The sequence below is a fragment of the Melitaea cinxia genome, chromosome 26, assembly GCF_905220565.1.
Source record: "Melitaea cinxia chromosome 26, ilMelCinx1.1, whole genome shotgun sequence".
Taxonomy (NCBI): domain Eukaryota; kingdom Metazoa; phylum Arthropoda; class Insecta; order Lepidoptera; family Nymphalidae; genus Melitaea; species Melitaea cinxia.
In genome coordinates this window covers 4,881,910-4,891,998 of record NC_059419.1, presented here as the reverse complement: position 1 = coordinate 4,891,998, position 10,089 = coordinate 4,881,910, and the positions used below count along the sequence as shown (strand labels likewise).

General features: G+C 32.6%; 1 long non-coding RNA gene across 1 annotated transcript in view; it reads left to right on the top strand.

Moving 5' to 3' along the window:
- The first annotated feature begins 5,179 nt into the window (after nucleotides 1-5,179).
- The window catches only part of LOC123666615, a 65,700-nt gene continuing 60,790 nt past the window's right edge, over nucleotides 5,180-10,089 (top strand). Inside the window, exon 1 of the long non-coding RNA XR_006745293.1 lies at nucleotides 5,180-5,461. This is a non-coding gene — a long non-coding RNA (uncharacterized LOC123666615). The remainder of the gene's footprint in view (nucleotides 5,462-10,089) is intronic.

The following is a 10,089-nucleotide window of genomic DNA, read 5'->3' as shown; positions in this document are numbered from 1 at the left end:
ACCCGTCAAAAATTTTCTTTACTTTTAGAGTTTATCAATTTAAAGAAAATAAATAAATCTTTCTTCGTGCAATATTAACATAGATTATACATTCACACGATTCTCAATGTCGTATTAATTATGCTCAGCAAAATTGCACGTGCACTTATTATATTTCAAGCTGCATCATTTCCGACCTAAGTATTACAATTTATGTGAAATTTTAAAATTATTATATTTATGTATGCGACTCGTTCCAGCACGCGACTTTACATTCATGATAAACTGTTGAGTTTCTTGTTGGGACTCCAGATTGTATTTAAGATATTTTCTATTTGTGATGACCGCTACACAAGGCAATGGTGCGCGTGCTGTGTCGGCGGTGCCTAAAACACCGACGGTCGCGCGTTCGATTCTCGCTTGGAGTGCATTTTTTAATACAATTTTGTGTGGGTCTTCCCACCGTGCATCGGAGAGCACGTTAAGCTGTCGGTCTCGGTTGTTATTATGTACTGTATTTTTTATGCTAAATTAAAAAAAACGAGCATTCTGCACTCCTTCTCTATATAAACTATAACTGTGTGATATTTCATACTCCTCCGTCAGCACAATTTTCGTAAAAAGGGGTACAAAGGTTTTGATTCACGTATTAATATATAGATTAGAATGAGTAGTGATTGATCTCACACCTCTAATATATACCCTAAGCTGGAATTGAACCCACGACCACTAATTAAGTTAAGCCGACTATTTGTACCACTACACTACTACGCATGCTGAGTATATAATGCTGCTGGTAAGAGGAAATACGGGTAAAGGTACAATTTTTTTCTGGGGTTTTATAACTTCTTACTACGTCTACGATATCATGAAAAGAAACGAAATGAAACAATTGAAAATGGGAAAGGCATCATTTCTTATATAGAATAATGACAGAATAATTTTAAACAATACAAAAATGGCCAACTCGCTCCTGATGATTAAGCAGATACTGTAGCTTTTAGATGCCTGAATTTCTTTGTAACTGCGTTGCCGACACTAATCCAACCTTCTTCAGGCAGCACTGGCTACCTTACTCGCCACAGGAACACAACACCGATTGAGAGTAGAGTTATTTAGCTGTAATATTCTGTAAAGTTGAGATACTCACAAAATTAGAGCTTGATATTTTCTACCGCGCCGTGCTTTAAAATGATATGAATCATTTTTATAGATGTACAAGCATTATTGTTACAAATGACAATGGACGATTAAAATATTTATTTCAGCTAAGGTCAAAAAAAAAATGCAAAAATAGTAGATTAAAACTGCCTTACCAAATATGAATAAAACAGCAATAAAAATAATTAATTATAAAAAATACAAATAAATTTAAACCTGCAATAAAAACAACCTCCATATTTCAAAACATTCAGTATTCGCGAAGTTGACTCATATTATTGTTTCATTATTAATGAACGAAATGTCTTAATTAAGATCCGATGTAATAATTCAGAAACTTTACTCCAGTCGGAGGCTGTTTTTTTTTCTCTGTCTCGCGTAAAACAAAAATTTCTTCCGTCCTTTTCTACTGCAGACGAACTTGTAAATTGTTCTTTTTACGATACGCCCGGAGCTAAACGACATACGTCCTTAATTTAAAATGTATAATCAACTTTGTTACAATGTCATAGAATTGGATATCGTTTTAATTATTTGTAACTTACGGTATTAATTTACTGGAACCTATGATCAAGTTATCTCTCTCAGACAAAACAAAATACAGCACAAGTCCTTTGAGCTTTCGAGTTTAGTTGCTTTACCGCGATTGCTTTTTGTAGCCCCGTCCCTTTTCTTGGAGTATTTCATTCGTAAAGGAAACCTGTTCAGTTTTAAAGTCCACTCAAATACAAATCACATCAAGTAAATTTCAACTCTATGCCTTAAATGATGAAGACGAATATGTAAGTTGAGTTTTTTAATAGTTAAGTTATTTGATGTGTTTTCGTTAAGATGTTATTGTCACGTTCTATCGATGTGAGATGTGATTTTTTTTTATTGAATGTGCATTAAGACATACTAACATTGCTCCGTACCTCGTCTTCGGAGGATCATGCATGATTCATAAACCCTTAGGAAGTGACGTGATTTCACGCAACACGTTGACATTTTCAATTCAAATGCATGTAGGGCTTATATTTCTAGGTTTTTGTTACTGTTTGTATAGTTCCTTAAATAGTTTGTTATTATTTCTGTAGAATATATTCAATTGGTTTTGGTTTGGTTATTTTCAGTTTTTAAGGATATATTGATTTTATTATCAAGCAATTAATTGGCTGTATCAAACTTATAATTATGGAGGGATGTGGAAATTAATAACTTTTCATGTATAATATTAAGGTAATAATCACCGATAATTATAGATACGTTGTACGATATATACTTTAATACGGTAGTCACACAGTAGCCTCCCCTCTTCCCGTGGGTGTCGTAAGAGGCGACTAAAGGATAACACACTTCCACTACCACCTTGGAACTTATAAAGCCGACCGATGGCGGGATAACCATCCGACTGCTGGTTTTGAATTACGCAGGCCGAAGACGGGCAGCAGCGTCTTCGGTATGACAAAGCCAGCCCTGCGGTCACCAAGCCGCTTGCCCAGCATGGTGACTATGGGCAAAACACATGAGTTCGCGCCATTTTTACCGCGAACTTGTGGAGGCCTATGTCCAGCAGTGGACTGCAATAGCCTGAAATGATGATGATGATGAATGATGATGTACGATATAATTATTACAATCAAAAACATACCTATCATATTTTATTTTTTACTAAATAAGGATTAAAATCATTTGTAGCAGAATATAATCAATTACAGATAATACACGAATCATTGAACAAGGTTTAAATCAACATTATGTATAACTAAGGAATTTTTGTATGGTTTCCCAGAAAGTTATTAGTTGAGCCGTAAGCAATGTCATCGTTCAGTAAACATTTGTATAGTAGTCGACGAGCAAACACACTGTGACGATTATTTACAGATCACTTAACAAACAGATAATTATTTCGTGCATCTACTGAACTACTGCGTTTACCTGACAATGCACCTAAAGATGGTAGTGGTTTTATCCTTTTCGGCCTAAAACCTTTTCTAATACTTATATTTTTATTAGTAAGTTAATGCCTTTTAACCAAAATATTCAAATGATTGTAGCCTTGTTCCATCAAAAATTGTTCTAATATTTTTAAGTACGTTATATTAATTAGTGAGTTTGACCTAACTGATTTATGATTTTCTATATTCACATTTCAATTATCAGTCATTTTTTATTAAGTTCAAGAAAAATACCCTACTTATATGTGATTGGTAAATCAGAACAAAATTATTGTGAAGTGGAATCTACTAGAACTTCAAACTACACAATTGAAAATTTTATGTAACTGATAAAGGCAATCAAATAAGTAAGATTAGAGTAATTATTAAAGGGCTCAGAATTAATTAACAATTTGATTCACTTTCATTAGTGACTCTTGGCAGTTCACACGCTATAAATAAATCTATTACAAGGGAGACCAAACTTATTTAACCTTGCCAGCATCAATCATCCTTCCTTTCGTAAACCTTCATGTTTTCTCCAATCTACGCGACATTAGCAAATATTATATACCATTTATTTTGGCACTAGCGAAAGATATTAATTGTAATAAATGAATGAAGAACTAACAATATTTATATATCGATTGATAACATCATCAATATTTCAATCATAATTGAAAAAAAATGAACGTGTTTTAGACCACACGATTGAAGTAAGAACTTATATCTCCCTCAACTTCCATTCGCCTCATCCGATCACAATTTCCGCAAGGCTCTCGTCACGCATTCACCAGCCTACTCCCCAAGCCAAGCGTGCGTAAAAAAGTTTTATTCCGACAGTAAGCTCCCTCTTAATTATTACCTTGGGACTTGGCACTATAAAAAGCTATCGATTCCAGGTGTCTTTGGAATGGCTAGTAGAAATCTAGTTGGATGAGGATAAAGGATCAAGGAAATGAAATCGACGTCTGGATTTTACATTCATCAAAGCGCTGCTAGATTGGCTTATTCAAGCTAATTAACTGTGAGCGTATGGTAGTGCCAATTACGGTCGGTTACGACGTTTTAAAGCTAAGCCATGTTAAACCAAAGTTTAAAGAATTTTGATTACATTCTCAATATTTTTCAGTCGTCATTCAATAACAGTATTTTTGTTTATGGTGTGTGGATCGATGTTCGGTTCATATACAGAACGGTTAAAATAAAATTGAAAATTTTCGAAGTGATCTGGCTGTCTTATTAATCTAAATCTACAAGGTCTTTTCAATAATCTATTTTTGTACGCATGAATTATAGTAAGGTAGGTCTAGGGACTATTCCGGACATGGAGAGTGATCATATAGTTCTGGCGAAAGTGCATGCGATATTCAATTTGTCACTCATAGCTGCAATAAATTCATTATTATATTTCTTTATTTAAAGATGAAATAAATAAAACAAAAGAACAAGAGCTCATCGTTTTCTTATTACAATTTTAAGTGATTTATATTGTTACAGTTATCGATATTTTTTATACGAACTTGAACATTCCTATTCAAATATTCATACATAATAAATATATCTCATCGTTGCTCGCGCATACGATCCGTAGATATTTAGAAATTATGAAATAAATCATTTTATTCCACCTTCAATATTAAATCACGTCCACAGCCAATGATTTGTTAATAATACACTATTATAAAAACGATCTTAACTATGAATACTAATTTATTACTCCGCCCACCCATCAAGCGTATACTTACCCATCAAAGTTGACTCATTAAAAACATTTTATCGCTCATGCAAATCCATGAATTATCATTGTTTATGTTAGTGCATCAGTCAGCATAGCGCTAAGAAAATGCGATTAAGACATTATCTGGTTACCACTATCCGCGCCAGACAGAGACGAAACACAAATACGCCCGCATATAATTCGTACAGGAATAACTTCGCGTGCGAGTGGAACGGAGCTATTGAAATGTCAGGTTTGACGCGTGTATAATGAGAAACCGGCTATCTCTTTCGCTCTTGACGTTTTACAATCGTTTATTGTCATGTTACTGTCTCGTTTCGACGGGCGAGATTAAGATGAAATCGTCGGCAGAGCCCTTTCCGAGTCCTCCTATTGCTATATTCGTGTGCGCCGCGCCGGCGACGGACGTCGTCACAGACTTTTTTCTTTTCGATATATTTTAATAAACAAACGCTTTTATATTTTTATTTATCAATAAAAGTGACATTCAAAGATTCGAGTGACAGTGGATAATTGGATGTTGGTTAAGAAATTTTAGTGTAATTATGTTTATTAAAATAATTTGACAAGTGCGTATGTGTTTTGTGTTGTATTTATTATTATGCAAATGGATTGCTGGCACAATATAGTTTGACACCAGATGACCTGACAACTTATCAGTCATGTGAGTTACAGCTTCTTATTCAATAGGAATTTGAACGTAATTCTTTATAAAAATTTTAAAAGTAGATAAAATAACCCAAAAATTAAGTAGGTATTTTATAAATAGTCACAAATAAATTTCGTACCGTAACGTTTTCGGAATTCCGTCCGTCGGACCTTAAAACTTGTCCTTTTAACTCAAGTGACAAGTTTTCGTTTTAGCAAGGGTTTCGAACATGTGGTCCAGAGCATTTGTACCTGCCTCGGTCAGAATGAGAAGGGCCTTACTTTTTGTAAGTTTAAAAACAAAGAAATCCAACGACGACGGGGAGCCCGGTCCGTGTTGCAGTTCGGTCACGTTTTTAGTCTATCCCGTGAATTGCCGGGTATTTTTTTTTTAACACCTAACTTGTTGATGTTGCACTTGACTTGAATGTTTATTTCTGCGGGAATTATTCACATTTAAATTATGTGATTATTCTCTAAAATATGACAGCTAACAAACTTATCAAATAAATCAAGATATAGCATATTTTAATACTAATAAATTTTTAACATTTTAATTTGTTACTGTTAAAGAGAAATATATAGTAATAAAATAGGCGTTTAAACAAAATACTAAAATGTACTAAATAAATACAAATTATATTTTATTTAACTATTACAGTACCTTTATTTATTCAGGAACTTGATCCGCCAAGCGTCTTTGCCACGGTCTGGTGGATACTCATAACATTACCCTAGACAGGATTTCAAAAAAACTAAATTTTTCTCTAATGTCTAAAAATGGTTTTTCGAAATATAAAAATAAAATATTTTTAAAATATAACTTAAAACCATACATAAATTATTACTATTAGACCATCATAGGAAGTAGTTAATATCAGACATATATCTACACTCGTTATTAGATACATATCTAACCTAATGTATCTACGTGTAGATAAGAGATAGATACGAATCTATTTTATCTCATACTTTATTATTACCTACAATATTTATACTAATATTATAGAGCTGAAAAGTTTGTTTCTTTAAAATCGATAAGAAACTACAGCTTCGAAATAATAAAATCTTTTCGTATTGCATAGTCCACTTCCTGAGGAAGGCTTTATAATAAATAGAAAGAGTGCTATTTAAGACAAAGTGAGTATAGTACAGAGATATTAAGACGGCTAACATCTGCTTTCAAGTGGTAGGATCCTGAATCGTTAAATTTGCATGCTATTTGTTGTGGCGCAAAATTTTTCTTATCGCATAAGATCTTGTAAAATCTACATTCCACTAAACGTATCAGTCAAAAATTAAAAAAATGAAATTCTCTTTCATTTAAATTTTAGTGGATTTCAAGACTAGTTTGATATTTTTTTTTAATTTCATATATTTATTATCGTTTATAAATCAAAATCAAAAATAACTTTTTTACAAATAAAAAACTTTTTTTTTGTAAAAGTAAAGGCTACCCATATAATTCAGAATACATACCTCAATTAATAATAGCAACGAAAAATACTTAGGTTTCAACGGGTGCTTTCATAGTTTACTTTTACATAACAATTATGAATAATGGTCACTTACAATGTTCTCGTTACATTAATTTAAACACTAACAAAAATAGAAAAAAACATTATATGTATATACTTATATAAACTTATCTACCGGTGTAGTGGTCACAGCAACTGGCTGGTTCCTCATATTTAGTACCGCTGTATAATTTTAAGCTCATTGTTATTTTATTTGTAAATGTACAGTAAGCAAATAGTGATTATTATCCTCTTTACATTGATAAAAAGTAAGGTTCATTCTACACTTAAATAATTCATCTGCGGCAATTCTCGAAAATGCTCGTAAATCCAATTTCAAAAATTATAGATTATAGATTTCGGAAACCCGGAATATACCTATTGTCCATACAATATATACACGACACATGATAATACAAGTAAAACTGCCGCAAATAGACTCTTAAAATCACATTTAATGAATCTTAGTAATGCCCGAGTATAACAGAACACACGTTACAAACTCTTTAGTTGGCAATGTTTGTTTGTATGCATCTTTGTATTATTAAACTATCATAATTTATGTTTTAATCAGAAATATTAAGTCTATATCTATAGATTGGTTAATGTTATATTTTCAAGTTAAATTCTATTCAAAATTAAGTGACTTGTGAGTGAATATTTGACAAACTACTATATTAAGAAATATAGATAAAGGTTGCCTGGTAGGTATATCTTTTTAAAGATAAGTTCATTCTGTCTCACTTTCATATAATAACAAAAATTTGTAAAATGCGACGTAGAATACAACACTAAATAGAAATATCTTCGTTTATATGGTGGTTTGAATGAGCTAAAACATTAGTATATTCTTATATTATTTAAGATGTTTATACTTTATACCACTTTTAGTTTTATTAGAAAATTTCATATAAGCAGAATCGTTAATCTGTGGTTTATATCAGGGCTGTCCAAACGCTAAAAATTTCTAAAGTGTAAATTAATCAGAAAATAGTTTTGGACATAATAAGTTTGGATAGTATAATTCTTTGTCACAACGTATAATCAATATTTGGTATAATTTATTTATCTTTACTCTTGTAACTTTCCATTCTCATGACAACTTTTACTATTATTGGGGGAATTTCTGGAAAGTATTTTGTTTTTGGAGACTGCGTATTTGTTGGTGTTCGTATCGCCACTTCTGGTACCTATACCGCTTTGAATTTTACACATTGTAATAATTATTTAACAAACAGTTGTGAGAAAAATACTGAACTAATTTCAATATGTCTACAAAGAAGTGAAAGTTAAGCGATGAACATCGCTACAAAAACAATAATAAAATTCAATGTATGATTTGTATGCAAGTTTTGTCTGTGAGTAAATAATATAATGTTAAACGTTATACTACTTTACACGAAGAAAAATATAAAAATGACATGTCGGTAAAGCAAGAAAAATTGTTGTTGGTGAGTATAAGAAAAACCTAACGCAACAGATACGTTTTTTTTTTTCAAAAGTAAATACAGACAATGAACAAAGTTTGGCTGCTTGTCATGAAGTTTGTTTACAATTAGCCAAAGTTAAAAAACCATTCAGCGATGGGGTTTTTATAAAAGAATGCGCAGTTGCCGTGGCTCATCGCTTATTGCAGTCGAAACTGGGGGGACAATTTTGAATCTCTAATGTTAATCAATTAATTAATCAACCAATTAATTAATAAATTAATTAATGTTATCTCACCAAACAGTTGCGCTACGAATAGATGATATGATATACGGATGTTTCGAAAAATATATGTGATTACAGTCTAAAATGTGAATCATCATTACATCATTACAGCCTATACAGTCCACTGCTGGACATAGGCCTCCACAAGTTTACGCCAAAAATAACGTGAACTCATGTGTTTTGCCCATAGTCACCACGCTGGGCAGGCGGGTTGGTGACCGCGGTACTGGCTCGCACCGAAGACGCTGCTGCCCGTCTTCGGCCTGTGTATTTCAAAGCCAGCAGTTGGATGGTTATCCCGCCACCGGTTGGCTTTTTAAGTTCCAAGGTGGTAGTGGAACTGTGTTATCCCTTAGTCGCCTCTTACGACACCCACGGGAAGAGAGGGGGTGACTATATTCTTTAGTACCGTAGCCACACAGTACATGTGAATATTATCCATTATGTTTGGCTGAAATAGATATCGGTCAATTAATAATTTTTATTCACTGCGTTTCAAAAGATATATCGATCCAATTAACGAAGGACCAATAAACGCATAAAGAAATGGTTACCCTGTATATTTTACTAGAAAACTAGAAGGTGTATTAATTTTTGTTATATAATGAAACATAAAATAACTCCTTAACAATGACTCTTCCAGTTGCGCATATTTCTGTTAACTTGTGTCTATATAGTTTAATACTACCCTACATATTGTTAATTTCTTGTCTCGACTATGAATTGTTTACATATTGTATCGCGATGTACCCAACATATAAGTTTTTGTTTAATTTTAGTGTTTGTAATTTCTCATATAAGTAAATTGTAATCTTTTGAGAAATAATTATCTTTAATCTTAAAACTGAAAAAAAAAATTCTTCGGCCCTACAGCTTTTGTAGTAAATTTAATTAGCCCGCGAAGGTATATAGTTTGTGCAGCTCTGGTTTGTATGATATTTTGACACGATTTGGTCTAAAAATTATAAATAACTAAAATCAAAGTAAAATCGTTGAAACCTTACTGATTGAAGTGTTCCAATAGCGACCACCTATTCAATTTTATTTGCCATAACTATGTATTCTTTTATAGAATAATATTTCCAATTCGTTATATATATATATCTTTCTTAATATACACCGCAAAAATTTGGAATTCCTTCCTTCCGGCTTCCGTTTTTCCAAGTAATTATAACTTGGGTATCTTCAAATAAAGAAAGAGTGAATAGACATCTTTTAGGCAAGCGCCCACTATCTTAGGCTGCATCTTCACTTACCATCAGGTGATATCGCAGTCAAGCGTTAGTCTAGGTCTATAAGGCTCGTTAGCATTTTTAAAAACGGCAGAACCGTTGGCCTTAGGTAGGCCTACGGTTCTGCTAGTACTATCCATAACGTTAAATGAAAGGCGAAAGCAAAATGGAAAATAATGATT